A 20743-nucleotide genomic window follows, 5' to 3' on the forward strand; every position below is an offset into this window, starting at 1 on the left:
ATGTAACATTAATCAGCCGATGGCTTTTTATCGATAGATATCTCGCCATAATATATTCAAAATGTAATTAAAATGCAATTTGATATTATATTAAAATCTAAATTTCATCATTATTCATTACTTTACATACCGTTTTTTACATAAGTAAACATTATATTTTTTAGCAGTATGAAGATGAGAAGGTTTGATTTAGAACACCCCATATTATTAAAATTAATAATAAATTAGTTTACCGTGCAATCATTGCCGACAAACATATAATTAATCATAAATTTGATAAATTATTAATAAAGATGCTATTAATCAAGATAACACGATATTGAAATATTCTATATTCATACAAATATGAAACGCTAAAGCTACTTTTTTTTTCGTGCTTCCATCGTTTCAGACACAAATTTTTCCATCAGCCGTGTTAATTTACGTACAATTCAACAGATTACAATTCATAAACGAATGATCGCGAATTTATCTTACTATAGTATGCTGCTTTAATGGCAAAATTCAGAGGCAGCAAATGTGACATCAAATGATAAATTGATAGAGGATATTTTTTATCGGATCGTGGCATTATTTTTATTTGATCCAGGTGAAAGTGGATCAAACCGTCCAAGAGGTTCGATTTAAAAGAATTGTGTTAAAGACCCGGCGTCGAGGTGCAACTAAATGCTTACGAAAAAAACGCATATGATTTTATTTCTCTTTTTTTATTCGATATTGTGCGGCGGAAAACACTCGTACGTGCGAATCAATTTAAATTGCCGGCACGTTACATCGCCTGCAACACTTGGCGAGATCGCAGTGTCAGAGTGGGCGCATTAAAAAATTACGGAAAAATATATTTTTGCTCGTTACATGTTGCCACGCACTTCTGTAATTGATTTTCGAACCTGAAACGGATAAATGATACTCGAATTCATTAAAACGCGCAACATTTGCGTCGCGGTCTCGATTGCTGCCGATTGCAGAGATTGTTACGAATTGTTCGCTGACATGCCACTGTTTGATGCTTATTTCAAGGATCAAAAAATATTGCGGATGTTCCATAGAGTGTATCTCTAACCGTGAGCGTTATATATGAGATCTATTGTACGCTCTTGAAAACGATATGAAAACAATTATTTATTATTATTTATTTGATTTACGGCCATTTTTAATTTGGTATTTAAAGAGCAGAAATACGCGCAAAAGAATAACGTCAATAAAACTCATGTTATTGACTGATTATGACAGCAAAGAAGTAAAAAAGGAAAATTAGTTAACAATATATTTTTAAGCGTGATATTTGTCGTAACTGTCATAAAAATATGATGTGTGATATTTGAAGTACACGCATTCAAACATCAATTAGGTGTTTAAAAACTCGTAACAAGACTCATTAATTCCATTTATTATACTTATATAGTTTTCCATCTCACCGTTACAAAATTGTATAAAACGTCAATTTTGTTGCTAAAATTTTGAAATTATTTGCATGTAATGCGAAAGGAGCACATTTTGAACAATGGTTTATATGACTTTTTTCATGATTTTGATGAGTATAACACATTTTATCCAACAGTCGAGCAGTGATACTTCGCATTTTGCACACGTCGCCGATCCAACCGACAGAAATTCCGCGTACGTGTAGACATTTAATTCGCCGGACAGTGCGTGGTTCGCCGAAAAAATTTATTTTTATTAATTTCCGTCCATTTACATTTTCGGAGTCGAGTCGCGCGTACGCGAATGGTGGCTGTTCGCGATAATTGAATTCATCGAGCGGCATAGTATTAGCTTCGGCATTTTTATCGAATTACACATAGTGCGTGAATTAACGCGATCGTTAATGGGCTGCTAGAGGAGCGATAATGCAGCGGCGAATTAAGGTTAATTAAAGTTCTTTATGTTCGTTCTGCCGTAATAGAGGACATCGGTGCACCTGCGATTTAAAAGTTGCGCCAGCTATTAAAATACTTATCGCAATGAGATCCTTCTTGAAACCGAAGGCAAACTCGATAATATGAATCGATTACTTTTCTTGATAATACGAGTCAATTGCTTCGTTATCTTTGATATTGATTTTTGCGAACGGCTTTATCTGATTGCTGATTCTGGTGTACTAAAGTATACGTACTATTTCTTTGAAATGAGATTTTTTATAGTACTTTTATAAGAATAAAAAAAAATTAATTTAATAAAATAATAAATTGATGAATCTTTTACTTAATGATGACATCTTGCGCAATGCATAGAATTATGCTCGCGTATAATTTGTTACGCTTATCATTATTTAAAAAATTTAAGAAACTATTCTAATTTTTATATTTTTTTATAATGTAAATAGAATTATTTTTTGTTTAAATTTTATAATATAGACGTAGTTGATTTTCTAATACACTGATTTTATTTTTTTATAATTCCGACAAGTAGATAAAAATAATGGAACAAAAATAAGAAGAAAATTAATTCAATATAACAATAACTTGAATATTTAAAAAATTTTTTATTTTACGTCAATATTCTACGAGATACGTAAAGAATTACTCTTGTGTTTACGCGATTCAATTTGACGAAACTAAAAATATATCGAGACAAAGAGAGAGATGAGAGATACATAAATCTGATGGATCTTCGAGTCAGTGCATTTTGATCGATATCACTTGCAAATGGCCGACGTTTCGTAACGCGACCTGTTTCGCTTACTGTCGTATCGAGTGAAAAACGACACGGACCCTGATCGACTCTATAGCCCGCTGCATCGCGAACATATTTCACGAGGGTGACTTTATAACGCCGCTTTTCCATTCTTCACAATATTCCTTTCCGCTTAATGTTCTTTCTGCACTCGAAGGATTCGAAGGTCATTTAACTCGGGGGGAAACTCATACCCTCCCCAGAACCACAAACCTAGGTGGAGGGTTGAACAAAGCACATGTATTACCAACACTGCCAACTATAATTATAATACTTATAAATAAATTTTATGCACTATCTAGTTATTCCTGAACCATTATGCATTTGAAAATTAATGATTTTTTTCAAATTAAAAATTTTCTAAATTTTTTACTATAAAATATTTTTTTTAAATAATTTGTTGTTACTACACATTGATTATATTATTAATTGTTAATTTAAAACATTATTTAAAGTAATTTTTATCTTATTTTTTTAATTAACAGCATATAACAACGCTGTTTTTAGAACTTGTGCATCTTTTTCTTATCTTTTTCTTTTCCTTTATCTTATCTTTTCCTTATTTCTCGATATACTGTAATAGAATTATAAAATATTGTAATATCGCTATTGTTGCTTCCATTTGTCAACGTTGGTAAAACTGATTTTCTACGTGAGACAATTATAATAAGCGGTTCATCGGAGCAAGGGAGGGAGAGAATCAGCGTCGTAGGGGTGTTAGATGTAACACCGGTGGGCTTAAGTTTAACCGTCTCCCTTGAACTTACCCCCCTTTAGCTCGTAATTCGGCCCCGGCGTCAATGAAAGAATACTACACGGGGAATGAATCCACGTGGATGTACCGCGACGACGATTACGAACGGCAGCAGGGCGGAGCTGCGCCGGAATTCGCTACGGAGTCGCTTCAGCGAGCGGCGCGAATCGCTCCAATAAATTATCGTCGCTAAAACGGCGCGTTCAGGATTTGCAATTATTTAAATGTACCGGATAACTACGACGAGGCTGTCGCGCAGCGAAGATTTGGGGGAGCGGAAGGTGGTCGGACGGGAGTTGACGAGCAGCTATAGTCCGATTGTACGGACGAAAGGATTTCGAAAATGGATTGAGAGGAAATTGCACCTTTAGAGAATGATTGTGTCAGCTTCGGTGATAATGATTAACTGAATATTATTTTTTCTCAGTTGTGTTATAGTTAGAATCGTGACATAGAAAAAAAGGATATATAGGAATTGAAAGAGAATGATGAATCACAAAAGTTAAATTTTATCAGTAATATAATTTAATTTAAATTCGAGGAAAATTCTGTTTTTATAAGCGATAATTGAGCTAATGTAAATTGGCGATGGCAGTAGTGAATTACATATCTATTTTTTATTAGTATTTTAAATAGACTTGTGACAGAGAAATGGAGATAAGAAATTAATTGATCAATCAAGTTGATTGGTACAAAATAGATTTTATTTTATATAAAAATTTGACACTTATTGAGTTACCAAACCTATTAATCTATTACTACATTATTTTTGAAAACTTATAATAGAGATTTCATGAATTAAGAATAGAAATCGATGTCTCGTTTTTTTTCCTTCTCGTTTATGCATATATAAATTCTTGTTTGTACATATATAAATTTACATTTAAAGTTTATATATTATATAGTATTATAAAACTTTATGATCTATTTTTACGCTACGTATTTTGAAGCATATAACAAATTTGACCGTAAAATCACATTTTTCGATTTTTATACATATAAATCCCCGTCTGCTTTTTATTCGATTAAACAGCACGATACGTTTAACGCTGCTGCTGCAGTTTTCGTTGTCGTTCGAGCGTAATTCCGAACTCAGAATCGAATATTAAGCGACTTGACGTGTTCGATCGGTGAGCCACGGCACACGGCGCCCTTCGACGTTCCCAAGCAGGAGTTAAAGTTACTTAAATGTACCGGATAACGGCGGTGGATCCGCATCGGGCAAGGGACGGGATTGAGGGCGAGTCGAGAGACCGGAGGGTTCAACAAAGCACTAAAAGGTTTCGAACTTCGCCGAAGAGAAGAGCGCCGAATCTCGCTCGCAGTTTTGGGCGCGAGCGTTGTGCGAAGGCTTTTACTTCGTCGAGTACTATTAAATTACTCCAGCAAAGATCGGTACTTTAGACAGCTGTCGCGAGAGGAATCGGAAGCTCCGTTGTTCGCTGTCGAAATGCGATTTTACGAAGACTTGCTAAAAGCTATCTCTCAATTTTCCAATTGTTAGTTGTAATTTAAGTGTACGAAACAAAATCCACAATTTGTTATAAAATTATTCTCGTTTTAAATAATTTTACAGCAAAGCAAAGCATCAGTAAAGACATTAAAATTAAAATTTTGACATCTTCAAAAAGATTTTAAGTTGAATAACTGCAAATTATTTTAAATCTTTTCTCTTCGATATTTTCTTTTACTTTTGGTACTTTCTTTAGATTAATTAATATCAGTTGTAGTCAATGCAAGATATTTTAGAAAAAAAAATGTAATATTGTTACAATACAAAATCAGTATATCTTTTATCTATTTATAAAATATTTTAATTGTGATAGGTTTTATGAAACTGTATTGCTGTTAAAAGATAAATTTAGATATTGATTCGAGTAAGTTCCTGATAAATATCTTCATGAATAGTTCCAATTTTGCATGCAGTCTGATAAAATCGGAATTGAAGTTTGTTGCCATTTTTGATTATTTATCAGAAACGCAGATGTGTCATGGTGCAACTGCGATATGTTATTTCTGTCATGTTAAATGGCAGGATTATTTAAATTGAATTAAAATAATGATAGACGTCGGAATTCGAGATACCGCGAGTTCAATCGAAACTCCGGTGTACAACATAGAAACAGTTCTGCGATTAGATGAGCGATTTACGGAGGGAAATAGGTTAACGTGAATCGATAAAGATAATTTACATTCTCTATCAAAGTAATGAGCCATCATAAAAATATGGAAATAAATGAATCATGCTCAATTTCAATATTTCGGCAGTCGTTTTATCGTTATAGTTCTACCAATTTGCTATTATAATTTAATATTATATCATATAAAGTGGGAAGTTTAAAAGAAAAAAATTTATTTATTATATATGCATTTTTTTTATTTATAAAAAAAAGTTATAAATTTTTTTTTATTTATTGCGCGAACATTGTGAGTGGTTAGACGAAAAGCATAACTCTAGCAACTCTACAAAAAGTGGTTTACCGTTATCAGATTGGGGAATCGAATTTGTGCCGAATACACTCATATATATGCATATCTATTTACGTTCGCATGTCCCCTCCTTCTTTGGCGGTATTTCAATTTCAAATCAGTTTTCGCTCGAGGAACTTCTGACGAAAATTAGTTCGCAAACATAGCGCTACCATAATGGGTTTCTAAATAACAGCCCTTCTCCCGGCTGTCAATCTTATTACAACTCTTGATCCGAAACTGCAGCCATGTTGAATTATGATGTCGGAAATAATAAATTATACATAATCTTTCCTTCTTTTCACGTAATGCACATTGAAATAAATGAGATTTCTTACATGCCATTATTCTTGCTTGAAGAAATAGATTGCTAAGATCGATTTCATTAAATAATACAATTTCAAAGAACTCGTACAACCGCTATTAAAAATTAAAAATCAGAATAGCTTACACATTTCAAATATTAACTAATCTTTCGTACAAGTCAAGATCTCTCATTGTCAGTTTAAATTCTCCATGGAATAATATCTTCGAATTTTTTAAAGGAAAATGCAGTTATTTCCGACTGCTTCGCGTTCCGGGACGCCTCGTATATAGATTCGCGTCTCGCTGTGTTACATAAATGGGAACGGATATAAGATTACGTAACTCGTGTCGCAAGGGAAATAAACGTCTCAGTGGAACCGCTGTTCGCCGCTCCGGAAGAAGAGCGATAATTTGAAACGCAGTTTATCCGAATCGCCTCTAGCACGCTTCGAGCTACTAACTGGTGGCAATAAGCTCTTTCCGAGCTTGTACATACAAGCCGCTCTCGCACATGACGGCATTTTACGTCCTTTATACGTCTTTTATAACAGTTTTCCTCTCTTTACTCGCTCGTACACGTTTTTCAAGGTGAGAAATGATCGTAAAATTGGAATACGACTGGCGCTCGCCGACCGGAATTATATGTCCCCTTTGCTTTGGTTTTCAAACTTGATCGCAGTACGCCACCGTTGCCATGTTTTCAGTCGTAAATGGTCGCGTGCCAAAATTGCCATAAAGTTCTTGACGCGGGAACGAGGCAAATACTCAAGTAATCGGAACGCATTGCTTGGAGATAAATTTTATCTGTTTTTTATTGTGAAAAGATATGTAATATTTAGAAACAGTCACTATAAAATTAATAAGAGTGTATATATGAAGATACTATGTAATACCATAGTGTTTTCCATGGTAAAATAATAAACTACATTCATTGTACATGAATAATGTACAATTACTAATGAAATTAATTTTTATATATTACAATAAAAATATAATTACATGGTAAATGTAAGCGATATCTTAATGCACGGAAGCATTTGCATTAGTAACGTTCCCGTTATGTTAATTAAAAAAATTCAAAACAGAGCTTTCCGGCTGCAGATATAACAAACATAAATAAAATTTTAGTTATTGTTATATACATATTTTCATTTTGTTATTTCAATATATAATTTAAATATTTTTAATTTAGTGAATATTGTGTAATGGATTTAATGGATATCTCAAACATTTTGCTTTTCCGTCTTTATTAAAATTGAAGTTTTATTCTGATCCCTATAATTATATCGAAAATGATTATTTATAAATTGTCGAATGCATGTGCGATCAGGGAAATATTAATGACATAAAAGTATAAAGTTCTCCGAAATATAAACGTTTTTGCTGTATACGTCACAAAGTAGTGAACGCAATTTTATTCTGGATGTTCCATGAGAGAACATCCATTAATTTAATGTGCAGATCGGATAGATTTATGCGTTTCGAGTATATTCGGTCGAGTATTTCGAGCATATAAACTAACTCGAGTATTTATATGCGATACCCTATAAATCTAACCAAATGTATAACATTAAATCAATCGAGTGTTTTCCTACGTACCATCAATCTGCCTCTGTGTCTTATGTACATTGTGATATTTCTATCTGTATTAATAATCAGAAAAGCTCGAACAAGATGTTGTTAAATCAGCACTTTCTAACTTAATTTCATATTACTTTGTATTTTGTAACAAATGTCGGAGCTTCTAGAAATGTGCATTTTCTGGAAAATTTAGTATCCAGTAATTAGCAGTTTAAAATAAATTACTCTCTCTTATTTTAATTATAGCATTTACTTTTTCAACAGTTTAAATGTTTTTTTATTGCTTAATAAATTTATCAGAAATTTATTAAGCAGTTAAAAAAAAAACACTTTTATTACATTCTTTTAAATAAGATAAGATTATAAAATTGATTGTATTCTCCGAGATTTCAAGGGGGACGCAATTTGGCAAAGACCACTGTAACATCCAACGAATTACGTTGCTTTCTCAAATGAATGCTCCGATTTTCGTCAGGATACGCGGCGCAATCAGTTGTCTCGAATAGATGAATCTGCGGACAGTTTATAAATTAGTCGTCTTTCTCGTATACCGATAGAAGTGCGGATAGGAGGAGGGGAGTCCATGTAATAGTACTTGGAATTAGGAACGGAGAAGCATGGCGCAGTTCTCAAGGAGCATTTCAGCATTCTCGAGGGGATGCTCCGAGAAGCTCCTTCTGGGGATGCTCTCGGTCTCTTAACACACCGGCCATGTTCCACGAACCGACATATTGTCGTCGTACCCGATGACGTTCAAATGCAATTTCGTGAGATAAAAATTATATCTATATCGCGGCTGCATCGTGAATTCTTAAGGTTTCCAATTTATGCCGCAAAAACAAGGCGCCTAGAGAAAGACTGCGTTGGCAGTAATATCTGGTACACGCGATGACAAGTCAAGAATATGCGGTGTGTTACTTGCAGCATTTTCCATGAGCAAGCGTTCTAGCAACGGCTCTGTCTTTTGTTAGATATTATATAACGCGATATTTTTTCTCTTTTATTGATTTTACGGGAAGAATTTTTAAATCCGTATATCTGAGATTTTTATTTCTGAATATAGAATGTTCTAAAATAGAAATAATTCTTAACTTCCGGAGACAACAATTATCGATCAATTTATTTTTAACAATACTTCAAATATTTTTATCGCCAAAAAAATTGAACACTAAATATTTTGCACAACTGCGCGAGTTGTAACATTTATGGCACAAACAGCACATCAGTTTAGTGCCTTCGAATGAAATCATTAAATGTCATTTCGCGAGTCTGCGGAGATCGAAAGAAGAAAATTATATATACATTCACTTTATTCCAAGTCGCGGGGCGACACTGGTCGTTCTCGTTCCAAGTTTATAGAGTCCCGGAATCCCCTACGATCGTAACCTGGCACGAGTCTAACGCCTTCGTCGACGTGGCGCCCGCACTTTCCCCCGTGTGCTTCGTGTCCGCTTCATAATTCACTGTCAGTGCATAAAGTGGAACCCACGGCAATCGCATCGCGAGCCTTACTGTCCGTATAGGTCGCGCCGCAACGGAGATTTCCGGTTTCTTATCCCACGCGGTCGCGCGCGCGTTTGCTGTAACACCGGGTGGTAACCAGAACCGTGTTTTGTGCGCGCACGATATTTTACCTGCCTATGACACGGCCGAGGAAGAAGACGCGACGATTATACGAGCGGGGTGGAAAGGGGTCCCGCGGAGGTCAACGGGGGGGAAACGCGTCATACAAATGGGTTGTCATTCATTTTCGCTGGCTTCCCCTGATTCTGATTCATGCCTCCCGCCGTTTCGTATTACTCACGTGGAGGAAGCGACCGTCGTATGAACAAAAGCTCGACTCGCTTGACGACCTTATCGTTTTAATTTCTTACGGCGTGTCATTCTTCATCAAGTTGTCTTATTCCCGTGCCCGCACGATCCGTTTTTCTCTAATAAGAAAAGAGATTTCGGAACGACGAGGATGTATGATAGATTTGTATCTAACATATCCACAGGAAGCTTACGTCTGACTGTAGTATTGACATAATGTAAACGCTGAAGAATCTCTCGAATATTATATTACTGCTTGATACAGCGTGTGATAAATGTGAGCTATAAATCTACTATTGTAACTTATTTTTTTGATTTATCGTGTAATTCATAAAAATACAATGAAAAGAGATATTTTTTAGTAGAATTTATTTTATCTTTATTCACGTAGAAAAAAAATTCAAATATATCACGAGATTAATACATATTTAGATGTTAATTAAACATTATATAAAAAAATTTTAATTTGTCTAAATGTCGGAAAGAGGCTCATTGTCGACAAAGCCTTCGGTACATGGTAAATGTACTTGAATGTAAATATTTCGGTGCATTTAGCGAATTTGCTGATGAGAGCATTAGCGTTGCCGACGCCGCAATTTCCTGACGTTACCTGAATGTCGAAAATTTCACGAACGATGTTTTAATTGAAGACTTGCTTTCGGCGCTGCTTTAAATACAACCGAGGCGCATTTATCCACGCATCAATTACGGTTTAAATAGTGCTCGCAAAATCGCGCCGTAGTACGGCGCGCAAACATGTGCATATTCCGTCACGATAATTTACCTTTTTTAATGAATGTTTATTCCGGATAACACAAAATATAATGAGTTTACTTTTTCCTATGCATTACCGCACAGCTATCGCGCGCACGCACGTCCGCATGTTCCGCGTACACACATGTCATAATTATCGCGAGCTATTAATGAAAGCGTTGCGCAATCGTTGCGAAAGTTTTTTATTGATCGCGTCAAGGCGGCCGGCGTAGCTTGGTACGATTCATTGTTAGTTAGGAATAAGTTTCGCGTCCACGTAGAACCGCGGGCGAATTTGCGTTTGTCAGAGATGCTTCTCGGGAAGTTTCACGTCGCTGCAGCTGAAGCTGGAAGTTTTATGCGGGCGTATTTATAAGGCTGTCTATATAAGGATCTTCACCATCTTATAGCGCGATATATCCGTAAACATAAATAATTGTTAATGCGTTTGCGGTGCCGCTTAAGTCAAATTATTTCCATCGAATTGTGGACGGATTCCAGAGGGATCCAGATTAATCTTTCCACTCATTTATCGTGTTTTTTTTTTAAATTTCATACGATCTTCTAAGAAGAAAAAAATATCCAAATGCTTTAATCACGGTTCTTTATTTAAATCTCGAATATTTTACTTGATTTCTGTTTCCTGGTCTTCTCTTCTTTATAGCTCAATAAATAATTTTTTCCGACATTATCTTGCCTTGGATACGGGTCGATTCTTCACGGGTTCTTAGATCAAATTGGATAGAGGATCAACTACATTCGATCCAGATTGATTTGTGACTTCAACTTCGTGCTTTCCAAGTGATAGATATCATCATAATATTTCATGGACACGTATGTATACTAGACGCGACGCATTAATTCCGAGGATAATTTGATTCATTGAATCAAAAGCTCAGTCGTGGACTTGATCCGTCTATATATCGCGTCGAGATTACTCTCGACAAGGAATCGTTAAGAACATCCCCTATGGCAACGGTTGGTCGTCTGAAGTTCGTCACGCTGATTAACCCCTCGGGTGGCGGAAATAATTTTCCTTTCGTATACGTCAGAAATGACACACTGCAGACATCGTAGCAATTACCGAAGAGGGTATTGTACTCTTCCATGGCAGATGTAATCGATTACAAGGACATATTCTTGCGAATATACGCGACAAAATTTTAAATTATTGTCAAAATAAAACTCAATGGCCTAAAGGTTAATTTTTCCATCACTCTTCTCAGTGCATTTTAAGTTTTTCAGCTGTACGTGCACATTTTGTTGTTTGCGAATTGAATATTCGCAACTTCAAACGATAACAATTAGAAAAAAAAGTGACATGCGAATATTGTTATAATTTTAAATACTTTAAAAATAAGCACAAAGGCAAGGGCTTTGTGCATTCAACGCGTTGTTATGAATCACGATTAATTTAAGATAAGCTGGGAGAGCTTTTCGACTCCATCGACCGCCGTACTCTATAATGCGCCTGATGGATTAGGGCGTTTTAAATTTACAGTTCACTCTCATCGTTCAGCGTTATTCATATATACGCGATATACCGTTCTGACCTCTGACGAAATTAATTCGTCCGCCTGGATCCTGGCTTTCCGATAAAAATTCCAAATCCCTCTTTATTCATCTACGCACGACTCAGTGATCTTTAAGAGAGATTAATTCTGCTATATTGCTACTCCGCGAATCGCGCGTAAACTTGCCGTGTATTAAGCGCCTCGTCGGATTTCCGAGACGACTTCTTCGCTCTGTTAATTTGTGATCGTATTGAGTACGACGCAACAGCGTAAATCCGCGAATTTTCAGATGGATTAACCCTTTGCATTCCAGTATCTTCTGTGCGAGGACGAGATTATGCGCGCATGATTTGGCCTCGGCTGTTAGTTTAATTACACGGTAAATTCTTTTTATGACGCTCCCATTCCCAATTACTAAGAGATTAAAGTGAGTTAATCCTTTCAGTATCCAATCTGTATTTATGTAGAAACAAATATGAATATTTTTCACCAGTTTCAATCGTGTCTGCAGATATTTTAATGATAATAAAACGAGAAAACTGAATTTTTTAAATTTGTATTGCTACTCTCGTTGTTTAATTCTATATATTTTAACAAATAACCGTTAAATTTGTGTTAAATTCAATTGAAATTAACTTAAGATTTTATTACTTACTTGTGTCCAAGATTAAATTTCCAAATTTTTAAAATCTTTGGTGTCACATTTTTTCTTACGCTATTCTTTCTTAGTTTATTTGGTGGGATTCTAAGTATATTTTAAAAGACTTTACTGATCTTGAGATAGAACAGCTTATATTTGATTTAAATGTAAGTGGTCAACAGCGTAGTGATATTCGGTGTCACCGACGCCGACGACATCGTTCGCATCGCCGCCGCTACCGTCGACTACGACGACAACATTGTCGCGGTCGTCGCCGTCGGCGTGCCATTTATCGGTTGACCCACTCATCCTCGCGATAGAATCCGGCGCACGAGTCCGATTTCCCCTGTAACCCCCGGTTTATTGGCGGCGACCCGATCATCCCTTTGTGAGCCGGCCATTGTGAGCCACTGGGCCACGTAAACGAAATTGCCGAGGGGCGACGGAGGGATTGAATACAAAAGCGAATATAGTGTCTGGGCGTGACTGCCCGCCGACGATTCGCCACGGCCTCGTCCGTTTTCACGCTACAGTTGTCGAAAAGCTGACCCCCTTCGATCGGCGCCGCGTAGTTATTTTTTCTTTCCTTTCGCGTGACGGCTTCCTTTTTATCATTTGACACTAACGTATCTTGAGAAACTTGGATGATTAAGTTACAACTTGATGGTGAGCCATTGAGATGACAAGAATATATTTATATCTTTTTACTAATCCAATTGACAGAGTTAAATCAGATGCAAACCGATATAGAAGTTTTATTTTTAATTACAAATTGTTTTTATTGAGATGAGACACACATTATATACGAGCGGAAATAAATTATTGTAAAGATATATTTTTTAGTATTATGCGATTTCGCATTTTTTCTAATTTCAATAATAATTTACGATAAATTTATCACCAGAAAAGTAATTTTATTTTTGTCTTTATTGGCGATAAATATAAAATATTTATAATTTATTATTTGTTTAAGTTGGAAATATTATTTCAGAAATGGTTTGTAAGTGACATATGTCATTTTGAAAATGACGCTAATTAAATTCTGAGATACAACATGCAATTGTTATACGCTTATAAATTCAAGAAATATATTTGTCACGAAAAGAGTAACAGTTCTACATGACAATTCTAAATTTCTGCTAAATATCGACAAATCTGAATTATATTTAAAAATGTTTGTTTTTTTCTAAAGTGCTGTTTATTAATTCAATTCAATTCAACAGTGCGTTAAATTATGAATTGTTCAAAATATTTGACGAAAAACTAGCAATTTCGCAGAAATAAAATATTCACGGAATTTTTTATTACTCAACACTTAGCCGTTATCCGACTTTGCCTTTCAATTGTTGGGTTTTGATTTACTTTATTTTTAACATAAGCAGCTCACACCGCGTTAACAAAGACATTTAATTAAAACGACAGGAGGGAAGAGACGATCGATAAATCCTGAAAGACAAACACTTCGCTGTGTACACTACTTACCGTACCTACCGCTATCCCGCGCTTTCGGTACGGTCCAACCAACACCTTCACGAGCGTGTTGTAACGCATTCGTGTAACACAGGCGGAGTTTACCCCGAGTAACCCTACGCTACGCAGCAAACTGGCGCAGCGCTCTGCCCTTCGCCGTAGTCCTGATTTCCGAGCATCGTTCAAGCCATTCCGGTAGTTTTAACAGGACGCAAGGCAGCGTCCGGATTGGTTCTCGGCCGGTTCCCCGAGGTCGTTCTCGGCGCGAGGGAAGGCACCCTGGGGTACTTTGGGGTTACCTCGTCACACACTATGAAACCAAATGGAAATCAATCCACGAGCTGCCCCCGGCTTTTACCCGTGGCTTTTACAACGCATACAGTTCCTCGACGCGCAGCCGACACGTCGCGTATGCGCGCAAGTGTCGAAAGCGACGCGGGCTTTTGTTGTAAAACGGTAGCTCGTAACAACACCGAATGCAACTGAGGTCCTATATTTTCGATACGCGGTTAGAGCACTATATAGTGAAACATCTGCAATTTTTTTAAAAAACGAACGAACGAAATCAGGATGTTTGGAACTTTTTCCTATAATCGAAAATATATAAATATTTTAATGTTAAAATAAATAAAAAATTATAAAATATGATTCCATAGAGATAGAAAAAAAACATTTTTTCAGAAACAAAATCGAGCTCAATTTTCTTACAAACTAAAATTTTATGATATTTGGCATCGTGCGAAATTCTTTTCCGGCTTGTTTCCGCGAGTATTGGACGACATCGGATAGGAGATCGATACCTGGCGAAGCCGTATCCTCCGCATTACACATTTTACGATGAATTTAGCGACTCGTCGCTCCGCGTTACATTCACGAGAACGTGTCGTCATGAAGAGTCCGACCGGAATTTTTGAGCGCTGTCACACGTCGAGTTCGCGCGTTTCGATAACGTCAGAAGTAACGTGATGTTGAATTAAATATCATATGTGATTTTCGGCTGATTTATGCGTCCCAGAAACGTTAGCATTTTTTTCCACAATAAGTGCTACAGGACGGATAGACATGATAAGATAATTATGTGAATGCTCGAAATATGTCTGACACAGATACATTACATGTTTATTTACATCTTTATTGTTTCCATATTAAGCTGTGAAGTGAAGCGGGCAATAATTAATAGCACTAATTTTGTCAATAATTTTAATAAATTATAACATTGAATCGAGATTATTTTAAGTTTTTTTAGTGTCACGTTGCGGGACGATGAAAATCATTTAATAAACAAAAAAATCGTAACGAATAAATCGACTTGTAGCAGAAATCAATATTGAAATCACGGAATACAAATGAAAGCGAGCATGCAAATGAAACCCAAATATCCCGCCATGCTCTAAAATAATAACAGAAAATCGTCGTGCTGTTTGCAAGAAATAAAGACGCATCGAGCGTATTAAGCACGGATGTAATAATGGAATTGGATAGTCTACTTTTAAATTGAGCAAAACTCGGCTAAGAGAAAACGGGAAAATGTTTTCACAATTTTTATAAATGCATATAAAATTAATTATAAAGTAACAGATCAATAATATTTGGAGTAATTTACAAAAAATATGTCATATTTTATGTAACAAATATTACGTATCCGAAATGCTTATATAATTTATATAGTTAACGTGTTGTCTATGTTCAACACCAATATTAAGTCGTCCCGTGGTTCTCCATTTGTTCCGCTTCGTTTTTTCGCTTCTCGTTTGCGGAGGTCGGGTTAGCGGGCGTGAGAGGGACATTGGGGTTACCGCGCGATCCATATAGAAAAGTAACCCCTACTATTTCCCCCCTCCGAAAAAAAAAACGAACAGCGGGACCCTCTCTCGCTATTAGACGTTTTTACAATGAATCCCTATTTACGAGCCTGTCAATGCGATATTTATGTTGGCCGATATTGCGTCGCCGAGCGAGTAATTGGAATTTTCCTAAGCGCGACTCAGCGCCGAGTCAGCCACTCGCTCTCGCTCGATTCTTCGCTCTCGATCCCGAGACTCTTCAGCCTCTTTCCCCTTCGAATCTCACCGGCGCGGCTCGCTTCGTTCCGCCGGGGCACCCCTGCGCATTCTGGCGAAATTTATACGCGCTTGTGCATACGTATGTACCCAGCTATCTACCTATCTACGTGTATGTAGATTTGCTCCCGGAAGGATAGGGAAGTTTCGATCTTTTTATCTGGCAGAGCGAAGTCAGGAATATCGATGAAGAGCGCGACCGGGATAAGTACAAGTAACCTTTCGCTGAGTACTTACCGGTGCGTGCTGAACGGATTTGCGTGCAAATTTATATCGGCTGTATTGTGTTTTTATTGTTTATTCACGCAGAATCGCACGACTTTTTGCAACCCTTTAAAGAACTTCACAATATTATGTCTGTAGAGTATTGAATATTCCATTGAGCTTTTATCATCAATGAACAGAACTGGATTTGGTTTCACAAAATGTCAACATATTCAAAAAAATATCCCTCCTTCTCTCTCTCTCTCTCTCTCTCTCTCTCTCTCTCTCTTTTTCTGTCTGTCTGTCTGTCTGTCTGTCTCTTGCTCTCGCTCGCTCGCTTGTCGCATACGTGCGCGCGCACACGTATACATGAAAAGATTAACATTAATGTAATTAGTCAAAGATCAAAGTTTATTTTGTACTATTTTACGTTTACGAAAATATTCTCTTCCAACCATTTTTTTAAATATATTTTTTTTTAATATTTTGGTAAGAATGTATTTAAAATATTTTTATTCCTAAAAGTGATGGAAATAGATGTATGGAATTCTGTATGCTATCACAGTTATGTATATTTTTGAATAATAAACATATAACTTTACTCATGCTCTAGGATATTGCACTTTGTATCATCCTCTGCAGATTACGCCTTACAATTAGATTGCTTCATATCAATTTCTTAATATCAATATATCGAAACCGAAATATTCGACGCTACGTGCGCCACCTTCAGTCAAGCCGCCATGACAGTCTTTATTACGTACATTTTGACTCGGGACGCAAAGTGCGGACGCTTTGTGATTAATCTCGCATTTTATCCATAAAAAATGTACAACGAGTGCGAGTTTGTCGGGAGTGCTGATTAAAGAGATGAGTGATTGCTAAAATGTATTATTTACCACGAGTGCTCGCGTTTAATGCCATTTCGTTGATTGCTATATCGTAAATCGAAATAGGTTACAGTCACAGTGAGTACAGATTTGAACGCATTCAATTTGTGCAAATAATACTTATGTTTGTTCGAAACGATCAAAATACGATGTACTTTTTATGAGATGTAGCAAGTTGAAAATTTAGCTCGTCGGAATATTATCGGGTAAAATATAGTTCTTGTTGTTGCGTGGCCATATGCGACGACCTCTGCGTGATCGCTAATTGTCGCTCATCTCGCTCGAGCGTATGTACAGTATCGAATCGGCCGCCAAACGTGTAAGGTGACAATAATAGCTTATAATTATTTGCACGAACGCGTGTCTCGGCATAAAACGCATTTTATTTTGCGATCGTGTTTTGAATACCGCGGCCGGGCAAATAATTTCGTTCGTAATTTTTGCATTCTTTCGAAAAGTGTGCGAGTTGATTTTTGTCCAGTAGTGAGCGTTGCTAACAAATATGGATTTCTGGCATTTATTTATTCTTCAGCATAGCTGATGCAAAGTAATTCTAAAGGTGGAATTTACAGCGAATGAAATCAACTGCAATATCGTGAGTAGAATTATTTGTTCATTATTTAAATATTATGTACATAATTACGGCAACACATAATTACAATTATATATTTATTAAGATAATTAAAAATATTTATTGAATATTTATTACAATTTTTAAACAATGTACCTAACTGATTGCATATAGTTATGCATTAACTAAATTGGAAAAAATATAAACAATTAATATAAATTATATAATAAAATAATAATTAATAAAATATATGTTAACTTTTTCAGGAAGAGCTGGAAGTATCAACTACTGGTAAATACAACGATCGGTGAGTGAATTCATTATATTTGCTATGTGTAATTGTGATAACACGTACGTATACAGTTATTGCTGCGTATAATAATAATAATTTTCATTAAAAAGGGTTAAAATATTATTGTAGAGAAAATAATTTACATCATTATTTTTCTTGTCTTATTCTACATGTATTTATTGCTTAAAATTCGTTATACTATTATGTTATTATCGCACATTTATGGACTTATTATTACCAAAAGCGTATTCAATTATGATTTATAAACAACTAATTGTTAAAATAAACTGAAATGGATATTATGGTTATTTTACGATATAATAAAGTTCTATTATCGGAAGACAATAATTAATATAACATAATCCGCAATTGTACCGTAAATGTTCTTATACGAACCTCATAAATTTGCGATGATAATATTGCTGCGTCGTTTGACAGAAACGTCGATGATTTTGAAATCAAGGTGGTGCCGTTAATACTGCACGTCTCGATCATTAAATCACTTCCACAACATTTTAAGACGGGATTACATACAAATGTAAATAGGGACACCACCGCTATCGCGCGTCTCTCTCGTGTAATGCGAGCTATAAATCTGACTTTATACCTGCTTTAATAAAAAAGAGGATATAGCGTACTTAAAGAAAGGATTATACATTCCGTGCCCACACTCGCTGTTTATGTCTCTCTTACTATCGAAATAATTTTCTCGTGCAAGTCGCGACATGTGACAAATATTGAATTTATTGGCGTACTGTTTGCGTCAAAAAAGATTATTGAAAATTCTCTTCTAAAATTTCTTAACTTTCAAAGTTTACAAATACAATTATATTTTGTCAGTATAGCGTGTTGTGCGACCGTAAATTGCTGAAAACTTGATAAAATAATATAAAATATATAATTTATATTTGTCTTTTTATTTAATTTTACGTTTATTTAAAATCATCACACAAAAGCGTACGTGTTATTACAAATATAAATGTATAAAGTGCACATATTTGCAGAATAATCGGTATTATATGCGACAATTTAGGCGCTTGGAATTTTTTACAGAATTCCAATAAATTTACATATTTCAACGAAATTTATACGGTCTGTGCAATTAAAAAATGATTGAAAGAAATTCTTTCCCGACAAGATTAACTTTGACCTATTAAAATATAATCGATACAAAAATGAACAACATTCCTGGTGCGACGTCGGTTTGTCGCTACTCGTATTAGGCTACCCATTTAATCACGCGGTGCATCACGATGTAACAACAACGATGCATTGTATCACTGCGCTACGAGCGATTTCATTAATTAAGAGTACTGATCATCTTTTTGTTTTCGACGCGTCGCGACACGCCGCTTCGACCTAAACGGCAGCTATTAATCAATGTAAAGACGATTTTTTATCGGTCTTCGGTTCCGGTACGCGGAAATTTAACATTCGTGAGTTATAGCGACGCACGAACGCGCGCCGACGGTGATGTAAACACGACGCGATTGCAACCCGGGTTATTTTCGCGAGAGATTTCATATGAGAAATTTTATAACGCCTGTTGGCGGTCGATCGATAAGTTAAAGCTTATCCATCTTTCATATCAAATTGAATGCAGGTTTATGCGTTTCAATTTTTTATGCATTTCTTGAAATATTTCAGTGGATCACTATTGGATTATTTATTCACATATTGCCGATAATAAAACGGCACGTGCATTTCATGCACCGGATATATATATACAATATATAGCGCATCCGGGGAATTCAATAATGTCTTTATTTAAAATATTTCTATCGGTCCCGTGCTTTTATGTGGATTATATGTTATTGAATACACCGAAGAACGTGGTCGGCCGATTACCCGAAAAATCAATTATCGGTCATGCATCGTGGCTTCTGCATTAATATGGATGAAGGCCTGTGCAATCAATTGCACAAAAAGCTATATGAAGTGATTGTTAAAGAATCAATATCTGGCTATTGTGATAGGAGTAAGACGGTCTGCAGCTTGTTACATTGCAGTATTGGAAATAAGCGTAACATAATTAAATTTTTAGAGGCGTAGTTCGGAATTAATTTTCACAGTTCTTTTTTGTGTGAATTCTAGACACAATTAATTTGTAATATACATAATTATAAGCGTTTTCTTAAATTTAAATACGGTAAATATGGTGATACTATTAGATATTTTTACGTACAAATTAAAAGATATGTCCTATACAGATTTGAATCAAGTCGGGGAGACAACTTGTAATTGTTATCACATTTAACAATCAATATTGTACCCGCTGCTCGGCGGTAGATTGAATTTATTCGGCTTTGCTTTCGCGGAAGCTTTATGGATATGATATTGTTGTTCAAATATTTAAAATAAATAATTAACCAAAAGCAACAGCAAATAAACAATTTCAAAATTAATTACTTTGGACAATACGTTGCGATATAATTTATGCTTAGCGGCGGAATGGAAATATATTGAGTGCAAGATAAATGATTTTTACACACTCGATATCACGTTCATTATAAATCGTTTTTTTTTCGCAGAAATGTTTTTGTCATAAAACATCGCGTCGTGTTATGGTCATTGCGCACGAATCCGACAGGTTATACCTAATTTAAAACCCTATCACTGAATTTTCAGCGTTTTCCCATTATACATAAATAAAACTTTAAAATAAGTTTCCATTAAGGAATTTATCTATTCGTCACGCTATGCTGAGCATAGCTTGGGGGACCGTAATAAAATAGCATGGAATATATTATA

The 20743-nt window shown here is 35.6% G+C and overlaps 1 protein-coding gene across 2 annotated transcripts in view; it reads left to right on the forward strand.

Moving 5' to 3' along the window:
* Positions 1-20743, forward strand: part of olf413 (DBH like monooxygenase olf413) — a 257674-nt gene that overhangs the window by 32510 nt on the left and 204421 nt on the right. Inside the window, exon 3 of one of the 2 annotated variants that reach the window (XM_012361427.2) lies at positions 17967-18007. The gene's annotated coding sequence lies outside the window, so the exon portion shown is untranslated. Of the gene's footprint in view, positions 1-16735; positions 18008-20743 lie in introns of those variants that run through there. The other variant, XM_067350986.1, reaches the window with a different exon arrangement.

Source organism: Linepithema humile, chromosome 3 (genome assembly GCF_040581485.1).
Source record: "Linepithema humile isolate Giens D197 chromosome 3, Lhum_UNIL_v1.0, whole genome shotgun sequence".
Taxonomy (NCBI): domain Eukaryota; kingdom Metazoa; phylum Arthropoda; class Insecta; order Hymenoptera; family Formicidae; genus Linepithema; species Linepithema humile.